The 14,120-nt window shown below is 44.3% G+C and overlaps 1 long non-coding RNA gene and 1 pseudogene across 2 annotated transcripts; one reads left to right on the forward strand and one right to left on the reverse strand.

The window, feature by feature from the left end:
- Positions 1–295: 295 nt before the first annotated feature.
- LOC119271392 lies at positions 296–11,475 on the reverse strand (annotated as a pseudogene).
- On the forward strand, positions 3,276–5,579 carry LOC119271393. 2 transcript variants are annotated; one of them, XR_005134513.1, is made up of 4 exons: positions 3,276–3,403; positions 3,496–3,685; positions 4,444–4,583; positions 5,008–5,579. It is a non-coding gene; the product is annotated as an uncharacterized LOC119271393 (long non-coding RNA). The 2 variants fall into 2 exon arrangements; XR_005134512.1 differs by having other exon boundaries at positions 3,496–4,583.
- Positions 11,476–14,120: the final 2,645 nt, after the last annotated feature.

The raw sequence follows: 14,120 nt of genomic DNA on the forward strand, positions 1-14,120 counted from the left end.
GGATGCAGATTGAGCCGAGGAAGCACTCGACTGGAGTGACGACGAGCTCTGAGAGACCGCTTCGAGGATGGCGTCGACATTCAGATCACAGCAGCGTGCGATCTGCATAACTTTGCCCCTGGTAAGTGGCATAGGCGTCTTTTGAAGGAGCCCGAGGAGCTCGGACACGTGTTGCAGCTTGGCCTTCTTCTTCCTAGTGGCAGAGGAGCCAGGGCGGCGCCGCGCCCCGCCATTGAAGGAGTTGCCGGCTGCCTTGCGCTTGGTAGCGCGCTCAACAGAGCCCACCCTTGGCATGTCATACACCTTCTGGATACGGGAGCTGCGCCATGGCGAGGACGCTGCCGCTTGGGCGGATGACGACGTAGATCTTGTCGGAGAGGCTGGAGGGATCGTGCCGCCCCTGTTACGACAGTGGCAGAGCCGCCCACCTCACTGGTAGCGATGGCATTAGAGGCGTCATTCCCTGTTGTTCGCACTGCACCGACCGTGGCATCAAAGGGTTAAGACAAACTGCTATTATCAAAAGAGTCCATTTCCACAAGTGCAATAGTCTACTCGCATAGGACGCTACTCAAATTGAACTACAAAAACGTCTAAGCACTATTGCCTCAATTTTGGGAATGTAAATCCCTCGTTGGTCTGAAAGCTGAAAGTTTCATTCCGACGCCTCTCCTCTTCGATGTGCGACGCTTCATTCAACATTTCGGTTGCGCTACGAGGCCTCTGATTGTCTAGCATTGAAACCGCAACTTTCTCCATGTAGAGTGTCGTGGGCCATTTCGTAATGCATTCCTCAAAGATGCACTAGCATCAAGTTGGCCAGACATAAGGTAGCACAAGCTGCGTCTGGCATAAACAACCCATGAAATAATTACCTCAGTATCAATAAACTGTGAAACAATGATAGGAAATGGATCAATTAGGGCATATTGCAGTCTAGGACGCCAAAATATCTCCTGATGATAAATTCAAGGCATTACCTTAGTAAAATTGTCCAATGCTATCTGAAAGTCTCCAGCTCGGAATGCAGCATCACCCTTTTTTCTTTGGATCAATGGCTCTCGCATTAGGTCTGTCCACATTTGGAAAGATAGCTACAACATGGAGGATGATGAAGATGTAAGCCCACTGAATAAAAATAAAAAATAAAGGTGAAACAAGAATGTATTACCTCCATCTTATAATCTGGAACAGAGGGAATAGTTCTCTTTAATTACCTCATTTGGAAGCCCTTCCTCTGGTTTGTATCCCTCCCTCTCTAGAATCTCATCTATGGCAGTTAGGTCCGGCGGGAAACGGGTTGCTTCCATTCTAGACACTCCAATCTGTATGGTATATATATTGCACTTGTTAACTATGACAATATTTTTCCTCATTTAAATTTTACAAATTTCCTGACAGTGATCACAATTAGGACACACCCGATGCATGTTTTTATGATGTTTACATGCATTATGATTAAGTTAATTACTATACCTTGTCTAACATCATTCTTCCTTGTAGCAACTTGATAAGCTCGCCTGTTGATGTCCTTCCCTTCTGCTCAGGATCCACACATACTAGACCTATCTCAGGGTGTGTTTGGTTCGGGAACGAAGTGTAATGGAATGACATGGTTCCATTCCAGTGTAATGGGTTGGTTCCGTCGTTGTGTTTGATGTGGGTAATTTGAAGGAATGTAATGGTTACATTTTGGCATTTGGTTTGAAAAATGGAATGGATTTGTAAGTGATCATCAATTCATTTATGAAACAAAGCGGGGTAAACATTGAATTGGATTTCGAAACAGGGGTTTGAGCATGAACTAATTGGGATGAAGCAATTTTTCTTTGAGCATTGACGAATCGAATCCATGCAACGAACAACGGTGTGAGCTACGAACCGAATCCAATGCATCTTCTTATTTTTGGTATATAGCCTGGTGAGTTGTTCGATGGATTTCTCGACCTCCATTTATCAAGTGTTCGAGGAATTGAAAAATGAATATAGAGTGTTACCAGTATGAAAAAGTAAAATGTAACATCCTCTTTGTGGAAAGAGGACATGGATTTCTTACAAGCTCCATAAATCTCTGGGAGACTGTTCTTGTAACATCTGGGTAGTCCTTGTGTCCTGTTATTACCTCCAAAATTATTACACCCAAACTGAATATGTCTGATTTAGTTGTGACCGTACCTCCATGTAGGTATTCTGGTTCCATGTAACGCCTACATCACAAGGTTAAGTTTGTGAATTTTGAAGATACAAAATAACAACACTATGCAGGGGAAATATTTTGTAAACCAATAAAATAGAATGGATAATTACAGTGTTCCATCACGACTTGAAGTGCTTATAGTTTGTTGTTGATAGATTAGTCTTGAAAGACCAAAGTCTGTAATCTTTGGCTTCATAGCATTTTCCAGCAATATGTTCACCGGCTTTAGGTCCACATGGAGCACATGCTTACCTTTTTCCTCATGAAGGTACTTTAAACCATAGCAAATCCCGGCAATTATGTTATAGCGGGTGCCCTACTCAAGTCCAGAAGATTCATCTACATTTTTCACAAAAAGAAATAACATATTTTTCACAAATTATGCAAAAATCTATTTTGCACTATGGATAATATATGAAAACACTGCAGATTCGAACTGCGTTCTCCTTCGTCATGACCGATGTGTTTATCGCATATCCATAATTAAGTTGAAAACTATAACAACCATATTGTATACATGCAAATTAAGTTATCCTAACCCACACCGCCCAGCCAAAAATATGGTGAACGAAGACTACGAAGTCATAATTAACTGTCGAACATCTTAAGGATCTCAAAATTATGGTATAGACATTATGGAACGAAAAAGTCATAGGCAACTGAATATATAAACACAGACGCACACGCAACATATGCCCGTGTTCAATTGTTATACCTAAAATATAACCAGAAAGGCTTTCGTTAGGATAATATTGCAAGCAAAGCAGCCTTTCAGAGGACGTGGTGTCTTTGAACCCGAGCACATGTGTGCTCTGTATCTGGGCGGTCAGTAGCGTCTCGGGATTCCACGCATTAAAAAAGTGGACCAACTTTGTGAGCGACTGAAAATATGGAAAAGAGGGAATACGCATGAGCTGACAGAGAAGGAGGGAGGCGGGCGTAGACGGCAGCAAGCTGAGCCATGGCTCAACTTGTCCACATCTTTCCTGATCCGTGGATCAGGTACGTGCTTTTTGTTATCTCTGGCGGCGGAGGAGTAATAGGAGGAGTGGGGGTGGGTGGGGGTCGGTCGTGGTACTGTTGTCTCCTACCTCAGGCCGCTGGACTTTTCTAGTTGCGGCAAGGCTGAGTTCGTCCGGAAGTGAATCCAACAAGAAGACCACATTGACCAGTGGGCATGAAGTTCCTGATACAGCTAATTCAAAGGTACCACACTAGTTCATTAGACTCACCTGATGTTTTTGCTCGATTTTGGATCCCGTGGTATCAATCTGGAATTTCGTCCTCATGCTGCGCAGATCCATGGTGCTTGAGGAGGTCACCGATTGCGGGGACGGAGCAGCATCAGAAACCCGCGGATAGCTTTGACGAGCATATTTGCGTGCGGGAGGTGGAGGTGGGAGATCAAAGTGAGGGTTCACCGCAGGCTTCTGAGTTCCGAACAAACGATAGGGAAGATGGACCTAGAGCTCCAGGATGGAGCCGCGGGTATTTCCATGCTCAATACAATAGTTCCGAATTTAATGGTGTAAATTTGGAGAATCACTTTTCGTATGTGTGTGGTTGGTTGCATATAATTTGAGGTGCATATGAACAATCCGAGGTCGTATGTGTGTGGTTGGTTGTAATTACAAGAGTACAAAACAGGGACACATCATTTGATTGTGAGCTGGATGAATCGGCATGCACATATTGTTGAGCCCTTGGATAAATAATTGAACCATAAATTGTGAACTAAAAAGATAGAATGTCTATGTTGCAAAATTCACGTGTGCAAATCTGAATGTGATTGCTTGTAATTATGAGACAACATACTGGGTAATTTATCTGATGTTGTACAGAATCACTACTTGTCAGGAATTGAATGATATGATCACTAGATCACATATTGATGGAACAAAATGATGTTTTTGTTTTGTATATGGTTGATTGAATAGCGATGGTATCCATGAATATTCCAAGACATTTCTGAATTTTACATTGTTGTTTTATAGTTTCATTTCCGCCTGTCAGAGTATAATCCTTCTATATAGAAGGAAAATATTGTGATCGTCACTATGTTGGAGGCCAAAGACATACCTGTTTTGCTTCAGTTTTTCACGTGATGTGATTATGTATTTGGGATTGAGGTATTAAATTTTCCCGTTTACACAAAGGCACCATTCAGACCCGAGGAAGGTTCAGATTTCTCATGCTCAGTTATGTGGTCATTGTAGATTTTAACCCGAGGATCTGTTTTTTCACAGCGTGTGGCAAGAGAGGTCGGTTCATAGTTTTGTGTATCAATCGAGCCGCACAGCTAGGAGGAAGAGAGGTGGAGAGGAGATGGGGCCAAACCATCCTGTGGCAAGCAAATGAACAAGATGTGGTCCACGATGAATCTCTGGTAGTTGCTCCTTTCTCTTTACGACCCCTGACTCTCTGATTTTTAGTTCATAGCATAATATCTATTTTTAGCTAGATACCATCTTCGCAGATACAAGTTCCAAAATTAGAGTATTTGCACATATTCAGACTTGCCATTGGCACAACTGATATATTAGTAGGTTACTAGCCCAAAACATAGCTATAATGATGAACCTTTCAGCTTGATGCTTATGTCTTGCATATCCTTTTTTGAATGTTTTCTTTTGCATATATAAAAAAACGTCATGTGTAGGTTAGTTTGATGTGTTATGCCCATCCTAATTAATTTCCTATTTGAAGTTGTATGTCTTGTGCCTTTATGTAAGTGTTTACTTTTATCCTGGACTTGATGTTGCAAGCCTTCCTCACGAGTTCATTTGTTTTACATTTTTTTCTCTCTTTAGGTGAAAAGGACAGTAGATCAATCCACACCAGCAAGGGGACAAAGATGAGTGGTAGTACCCTCCGCTTGGGCCTGGGAGATTTATCCAAGTGTTTAGCATGTGTGCTATTTTCTGCCTTTGGATTCCTGAATGGAGTTTTCATGAATATCCAAGTGTTGGCAAACAATGGAGTTTTTGAGAATCAAATAGACATGGAGAGGAACTGAGGCAATTGTGATGTTCTAGCTATACTTTCCAGTGTTGAAGGTGTTGATAACAGTGCAGTATTTGTGTTAGGCAACAGGTTGGGTGGTTTACCGCCGCCTGTAAAGCGAAAGGAGATGGAAATGGTTTTCCACCACTTGTTGCGGCATGAGAAAGGACTTCCTGCTTAGAAAAAAGGTGTTTTTCCGACACAACCTCTAGACCTGGGAGGTGCGGAAATTGTGGGATCGAGGGGCACCATAGGAACAATTGTATTAAGGCTGCAAATTTCAGGTTGGCAGGGGGTAGCTGACAGTTTGTTAACTGGTATAGTTGCTAGTTGTGATGAGTTTTTGTTTAGATATGGCTTGTGGGGGTAACGAGATATGATAGGGTTACAGTTTCATCTTCTTGGATAATACTTGTAGAATTTGGATTTATACAACAATTCAATGAGTTATGCTATTCTCTAATAATAACACTATGTTCTCGTTGTGTTGTGCCGTTATGTACTGACAATTTGAAATCCATGTGTAGCACTAATTACTTAAGAAGTGGGACACACAATTTGAAATCCATACAAGCTGACAACTAATTTATTTTTCTTGATTAAATGGAGCATATGTGGTGGGCAATCCGTAGTCAGTTACTGAACTATAGATCCGATCGAAATGTATGCTTTTTGACAAAGCCCAATGCTCATTGACTTCATGGATAAAACAAGAAAGCTCAATGTATGCTTTTTTCTTCTCATTGAAACCACTTGAGCACATGAACATTAGGTTTTTCTCGTGGCAAATGCTTGTAGGTTTTCCATGGCCACCTTCCCCTCCTCAGTCGCCACCTTCCTCTCATCAGCCGCCGCCGACCTGTCCCTGGTCACAGCCCTCCATTGTTCTGCTGCCGTCCGCTCCTCCATGTCTTTGATCTTCATGCATTTTCTTTCTTGGGATGTCTCTTTTCTTGCATTGATGATGGCTTCCAATGATTCCTTCATGTCATTGTCTCCAACCTTCATGCCCTTTCTTTGCCATTCCTTCTTTCACCAGACCTTCTCGTAGGAGCAACCGAGTTGGGAGTGGGGCTTCTTTTTTCCTTTTTCGCCACTTGATGCATCATCAGCACCAACCATTACTGCATTTCAAGCAAGCTCTTGGAGTTATTTATATTAGGAACTTCATATGCCTCTCGGTTCTTTCACTTCTCACTTTTAGGCTCCTTCCAACGATGCTTTGCCTTGCTTCCCTTTTCTCCCCTTTCCTTTTCCTTTGAACAAAGCTTGAACAACGTTGAGCTACATATCACAATTGACGAAACAAGTTAGACACCAACACATATAAAGTGGTAGGGAGATAAAGAAAAGAATGCAGAAATTTGAGCAAACAAACAATTTTCTTCTATGTTAAACAACATGTGTTCATCTACTTGATAGTTTTTTCTTTCCGATGGTGTTGAATAAAAAAACCCTCCTCATCCATGTCAAAATTGCACATATCATATTGTGTCTCGTATTCTTAAGAGGGGGTTTCTTGAGACACAAAATCTGGCGATGCAACATTCACGTAGTGCAAAAACGTTTCATCATCAAGACTACATACATAAAAATTGAGTAACATAGGGACACATCACATCACAATTGCATTGAAAAGTTCGAATCACATCACAATTGCATTGAAAGGTTCGAATCGCATCACAATTGCATTGATGTTATTTTTACCTTTGGGACATTTTGTCGACCAAGTTGTGCACGCCGATGGCAGTAGCGATGGGTGGCGCCCGTTCTTCCTCCACAGACGACGGCGGTCGGGAGCGACACGGGCTCCACGAAGACATTGTCCATGGTGGTGGTCGGGGACGAGGTACTCAGCATCAACATCTACAATGGTGGATGAGGACGGAGAGAAAGAGTGGAGGAGGACGACGGCTCGGACGCAAGAGGAGGACGGTCGGTTTGGTAAATTTGGTGGGGTTTGAAATGGGTACGGCCTGTCGGATTTGGCAAACGTGTTCGTGTGCCCCTATATCAGCCCCACATATGGATTGTGTTTGATGGGTGTCGGACAGCCCGATCGTTTGGGTTGTCTTTTGGTGTTTCGGGGGTGGGGGTGCCATTTTTATGTACGGACGGTGCCGGGCTGTCCGCCGAATGTTTGGGAAGGGTTTGAGTGATCTAGTTGTAGATGCTGTAAGTAAACGTTGAAGCTCATGAAACATGCTAATTTCTTACTGAATCCAGTTCTGACAAATTCGGAACGGAGAACTAAAGCAAATGTTATTTGACGAAGAGTAGTTTCTCCAGCTGCTTACAAGTTGGGACACCCATCACGGAGAGCCACACGAGCGACACCCACGCCGCGGGCGCTGGACGCGCCCGCTGGCCAGCACCGGAGCAGGAGACGCCGTGGCAACGGGATCGTCCCTGAAGAGGACAACGATGACGCTGACGTTGCCCGTGCTGCCTGCGCGGACCGCGTGCTGGGCCAGCTCCTTGGCGAGCATGGTTGCCGAGACCGTGTTGTTGTCCGCCGCCTTCCCCCACTCCATGGCGCTCCGCGACCTGCTGCGCAGCTTGCCCTCCACCACGCGGCACGCCTCCACCGGCGAGACGCTGTCCCAGAGCCCGGCCGTGGCCAGGATCAGGAACTCGTCCCGCGGATCGCGACCCACCGCGGTCACCTCGGGCTCCGCGATCACGTACTGCTTGTACAGATAGCTCCCTGCAGGGCACAGTGTTACAGTAAGATCGTTAGCTAGCTACCATGGATCGCAGAAATTAACGAGAAATGAATGGTCGATCCAGCCAATGAGTAAACAAACGTTGCTGTAGCGGAGTGGCGGTGCCCACACGCTTGGAACGCAGCGTCGCGGGTTCGAATCCTTGCCGCGCGCGAGCACGTTAAATTTTCGTCGGTGTTGTTTTTTTTGGTAGGCCCTTTTTTCGGCTAACAAGGGATGGTTGTGTGATTAAATAAAAAGTGAAGGTCTTTTTTGCAAAAGAACAAGCCACGTCAGCACCTGACAGGCGGGCCCAGCTGTCAGATACACCATCAATACACTGGTATACGCGGTTTAGACTATTTTGCAACAGACTGCTCCAAATATGGTACTGACATAAAAAAAATTACGAAAAGTGGCACCAATCCGCATTCAATGCCTCAATTGTGATACATATGTGCAATTAACTCTCTCTTATGTACATACCAAATGCGCGGGAGGTTGGCAGAAACTCGTCGACTGTGTTGGTGGATTCGTCCATGCGTCCCCCGCCGTTTTCCACACGCTGCTTCTCATCTGGCCTGTTTGGCTGTGACGCACACAGCATATTCATACGTACTGTAAGCATTTTCTCGGCGATATAAAACAGAGTAATTACATTGTTTTTTCGACTACGCGAGATGATAAATTGTGTATATGTACATGTCAACGAGGATCATTGGATCTAGGGTGCCAATGCACACGAATTGAGAAAAAAATTCAGAAATTGCAAAAAAGTCAAAAAAAATCTTGAGAATTTTTGAAATCAAACATGATCATGTGTTGCACTCACGTGAAAAGTTTCGTGAATGAGTGACTTCAGTGGTATTATGAGCAATAAAAAAACAAAATCGGCACTATATAAAAGTTACTATTCACACTTTTTGTACTCATAATTTTATTTTCTTGCCCCTGTAGTCGGTCGAAGCTATTCCTTTACAAAAAAATTCACACGAATTTAACACCTACTAATGTTGTTTCCAAAAAAGATCAGGAATTTTTTGCTCTTTTTGCAATTTCTAAATTATTTTTTCCAATTCAGGTCCATTGGGACCCGGGACCTACTGGGTATTTGGGCATGTACCTTATACTACTATCTCCAAGAGTTGGAGATATATTTCCTCTGTCTAGTCTAGACTATACCCAGTGAGTACATAGATGTTTTGCAAATTACGAATTCCGCAAAACCAAAAGTTCATTAGAACTTGTATGTTCGAATAGAGACTGAAAATTGAGACCTTTGTAAATCAGAAAGTAAACATCCTTCCATTGTTTGGAAAAATTAGTCTACATCGTAGATTACCAAGAAATTGTAAGCCATATTAATTCGTATTAATGTTTGGTTTCTATTAATAGAAATCAGGTGGTGGGTGGAGGGGTACCCTCTTTTTTTCATTCATGTATACATACTGATGGTTCAGGCTTTCACCTCACATGTACTCCTATAAAGCTACGAGCATAAGTTGATGCCTGCACTATGACTCAAATGGTACATTTGGATCTGACAACTCACCCCACCCCAGAGGAATGGGCAAACCTTACATGGATGTTTGATGGACTAGCTTGGACCGGCTGGTCCTTATTGTCTTTGTAGGGGTTCTGCACACGCAGGAGCTGGTCATAAATAACTAGGCAAACCAAGAAAAGTTTTGGATGGGCAATGGCTTGGCTACAGTGACATTGCACGTGCACTTCTGCCCTACAAAATTCACATGCAAAGCAGTGAAGGCAACCTCAAACATCCATCATAGTGTTTGGTGCCAGTGGAAAATATGCCGCATATATTTATCGCACCATATTTCCTGATCCTGTGCCACTCAAGCAAACCTAAATCGTACTTACTGTTGCTACTACACAAGCAAACCTACGTACTCGCCAAATGTGCAAACAAGACCTCCCAAGTACCAAACCATTCTTCTCATTTGTGACAAGTGTCCTAGTTTTGTGCTCCTTTGTGTTCTTTGTGTTCCAAGCATTTGGGGGCATCTTCTAAGAATTTCAGTTGCAGAGGAAACTATAATTTTTTTAGTGGTTTGAAACTCCGATTAAAGGAATGCGTTGTGTGACCTGACCTCTAAAATTTCTTGGAAGAGCCCGAGTACAAGATCGCACCTAACTTAAGATTCTCCTTTTTACTTCAAATAGCCTTAAAATGGATTGCTTGTGAGTCTAGCTACTACACAAGCACAGATTAATTACTTGCCAAATTTCCAAGGTACAACTGAGAAATCACATCTAGCTTGTGATACGCGACATATAGAGCTTTTGCATGATCTCCAAAAAGATACGAGACATGGCGCTTTCGCATGATCTCCAAAAAGATACTACGAGACATGCATAGAGCTTGCATGATCTCGAGAGAAAACCCTCGTAGCTTCGCCCTCTGTGCTCGATCGGAAATGAAGCACGAACTAGGCACAGCTAATGAAATTAGAGTATAATCATCGGAAAGATACTGCTGTAATTACCCGGTGCTCGGAGGTGAGCTGCAAGATCTCGCCGCCGCGGGAGATGACGGCCCTGGAGATGCCGCAGTTGGCGAGCACCACGTACTCCTCCAGGACCAGCGCCACGAGAGCCGTCGCGCCGGCGACCGACGCGTCCACACCGCTTGCTCCCTCCAGCAGCTCCGCGTCCACTGTCTGGAACGCGTCCGCCATGGCCGTCCTCCACCATCCATCCACGTCTCCCTGCGGCCCGTGGAGGAACCGCGGGGCCTCGGCGAGCAGCTCGCGCAAGATCTGGTCCGCGATGGCGCCGTGCAGCCGCTCCGTCAGGTAATTGGCGACGGCCGCGCCCGAGTGGCCGTCGAAGACCCCGAAGTAGTCGAGCCCCATGGGCGGCGACAGCTCCGTGAACGACGGCACGGCAGCCAGGGCGCCCGTCAGCTCCGGTTGCCGGCCTTTGAGGGCGGACAAGCCGTAGGACACGTACAGCGCAGGACATGAACCCCATCCCCATCCAAGCGACGACGGTCCCGCCGGTGCCGCCGTCTCCGCTGCTGGGGCCTCACCGTTGGTCGGCATCGCTATCTAACTCGTCTTTGCCGCGTTCCGGGAGAGACGGGGAGACCTCTGCAGCTTGGCTTCCGAATAGTGGTGCCCGAGCCTGTCTTAAATCCTTCTTAGAGCATCTACAACTAAAATTGTCAAATCTGGATCTTACATGTCTGCGGATGCGTCCGGTCATGTCCACGGACAGTGGTCATGTAGGTATTAAAAATAAACCTATACAATTGGTTTCATCAAATCGAATCCTTAAATTCATACTAGTCTCATGCAAAGTAAAATTACATACATCGTTAGACACATGTCACCGGACTATCAAAAATTGACATGTTCTGCTACAAATGGAATGACAATAAAAAATGTCATCTTCCTTGTCAAAGTAGCGGTCAAAGACGCAAAACAAATCAAGGCGGTCTGCTCACCGTCAGAGCTGTCTGATCGGTCCTCGTCCTTCTCCTAGGGAGGGGGAGGGGGGGGGCAGTCCAACCATGCCACGAACCGCCGTGCTTTGCTCTTTTGCCATGGCATGGACCGCTCTCCTTCGCCGCTTGTCGGTGATGCGGGCACGGAGGTCTTCCTCCTCCCGTGCCGGCGTGCGGCTCCGCCTTAAGGGCTACCATGGCATCTCGCGCCCGCAGCCTCGTGCGGCGGGCATGCCATGCCTCTTGCTCGTTTTGGCTGCAAACCATGGAGGCGGATATGGCCTCTGTTTGGGCTCCCGGCGCCGCAGGGACGAGACGTCACCTAAGTGATTCCGTTGGCCAAGCTGGTTGCACCAGCATAATTTTTTTTAAACTATGATGATTTTTATAGCAAATTCGGAAACTATACATCCTAATGCAGAAAAATCAATAGTACCACCCTGTCGGCTTCATGTCGGTCGAAGAGAGACTTTGCGGCCAACCGTCGGCCAAAAAGGACTTTTCGGCCAACCGTTGACCAAAGAGTCCCTCTTCGGCCAACACCTACTCTACTGTTTTAGAAAATTCATATCAATTAGGATTTTTTAGTATTTTAATTTGATTCTTTTTGCATTATATTAGAAATTTTATGAAGTTTCTGTAGATATCAAGTTTGACTAGATTTTATGCCATTTCTTTTAATTTTAATTGCTTTCAATTGAGCAGACCGCCTTCATCCACCGGCCCCGGCTGATTCTAGTGCCATTTGAGCCGAGGCAATGGATTCCCGACGGATAAATTTCCACCGGGGGGTCGCACTCCTCCCAGGAGCGTCGAAGAGTAGCGCTGATAGCCATCTCCTCCTCGGGATCACAAGGGATGAGGTCCCAGTCCTCAGATCCGGACCTCTCGAAGTCAAATCTAGTGCCCACCATGAAGGTGTACACCGGAGTTCGCCGAAGAGGAGCTTGGATACTGTGGAAGGGGAGTGAAGTGGACTGGAGTGCAGCTAGAGTTTCGTTCGAACCGCGGATAGGGTTAAATATTGTGGAGTCGGTGGGCCAATGTGGAAAGAATCTGACATGTCGGACACGTCCGGATGTGTCTATATCTGCCCCACCTATGAGATGAATATGGGGTTACCGGTCAACCCAAACGTTTGGGCTGTGTTTCAGGCGTTCGCTTGGGTAGCAATTTTGCGTTTGGACAGTCCATAGCACTTCCAAGGATCTGCTTGTAGATGTCCTTAGCACTCCCAAGAATCCGAGTGTCCAGAGACCAAAACTCAGTTGTAAAGGGCCCTTGAGAAGTAACTAGCAGAGTGGCAAGATATAAAAAAAACTAGTAGGTCTTAGATTTTGATATGGTGTCTAGTGCATAATAACTTTGACTAATATTTGCAAATGAGTATGCTTGTGGAAGTTATACTTTGATTGCACGCATTCTAGGGCAATATCATCTATTTTAGAAACGAAGGGAATTCCAGTTTTTCTTGAATTATTCCTCGGTGCTGCCATTATTGGGTTTACCACTATATTAGATTTGATATATTAATTAAATATTATAGCAATAGCAAAAAATCATGCTTGACAATGTACAAATTTGTTGTACAATGTACAAATTTGTGGCCAGCGTATCCACCTACGGGGGCACATGAGTATGTATATATTAATTGAGGCAAATTGACAAGGATTACATGACTTAATACAAATTTAATACTCAAGGCATATCCATGGTTAAACATAACCGATATTTCATAGATTGGAGAAGGGTACAATATCAAATCATATCTAACATCTCTCCCTCTCAACCTCATAAGATTTTGATTGCTCTGGAATTCTTCAAGGAGCTCAACCGGAGGTGCCTTCCTGAAGCTAGTGCACAATTGATCTACAGATGAAGGGACGATCGAATCTCAAGATGCTTTGTAACTCTTTCTATGACTAGTAAATACGTATGTGAAATATACGTTGATATTAGGCAGTATATTAATTGCATGCAAAAAATAGGAAGGATATTATTTGTATGCTAATTATAGCGTGGAATAGATATTTGATATCATATTAACTGCATGCTTAAACGTGTTGAGCGCTCACCATTGGAGCAGTCTGAGTCATTGGATTGATCTGTTTTGATGGCCGAGATTTGTTTAAATCTTCGACTTTGAGTCTTTTTTATATTATATAGGATATAGATATAGATGAAATGCAAACCAATTTATATGTGTTTTTTCATTGCATGAAAGATATGATAAGATGAAAGTTACGTTGTTCCTAAACTATCACAACAAGATGATGGCACTCTTTTCTAAGGGAAACCAAGTTGTTATGCAATGACTGAACCTAGATGGTTTCGGCAATGGCATTCGCCAGATAATTGTATTCATCTTCAAGGCTCGATATCGACAATATGAATTATGTTCCCGCTGATGTATTTTTGTAATGGATACAAAAAGTTATCCTCTATGCCCAGTCATCTCGGGAAGGCCTTCTTAGGAATTATATAGGTGTTTGTAATAGATATGGAAAAAGAAAAAGAAAAATCAAATTTATGTTTTCCTTTCTAGCTCAAGGAACGTGTTTTGGGGCACTGGCTCCCGCCGTGCACCCAATCTAGCCAGTGTATCGACCTCTTGATCAACATCGCGCTGGGTGTGATGAAACTCTAAGCCATCAAGCCGAGCTGGTATCTGCATGACTACGTTGTTGTATGCCAGTGATGGAGCTAGACCAAATGTGTTGGGGGACAAGAAGGAATATATGAGTGT

The sequence above is a fragment of the Triticum dicoccoides genome, chromosome 3A (genome assembly GCF_002162155.2).
Source record: "Triticum dicoccoides isolate Atlit2015 ecotype Zavitan chromosome 3A, WEW_v2.0, whole genome shotgun sequence".
Classification (NCBI taxonomy): Eukaryota; Viridiplantae; Streptophyta; class Magnoliopsida; order Poales; family Poaceae; genus Triticum; species Triticum dicoccoides.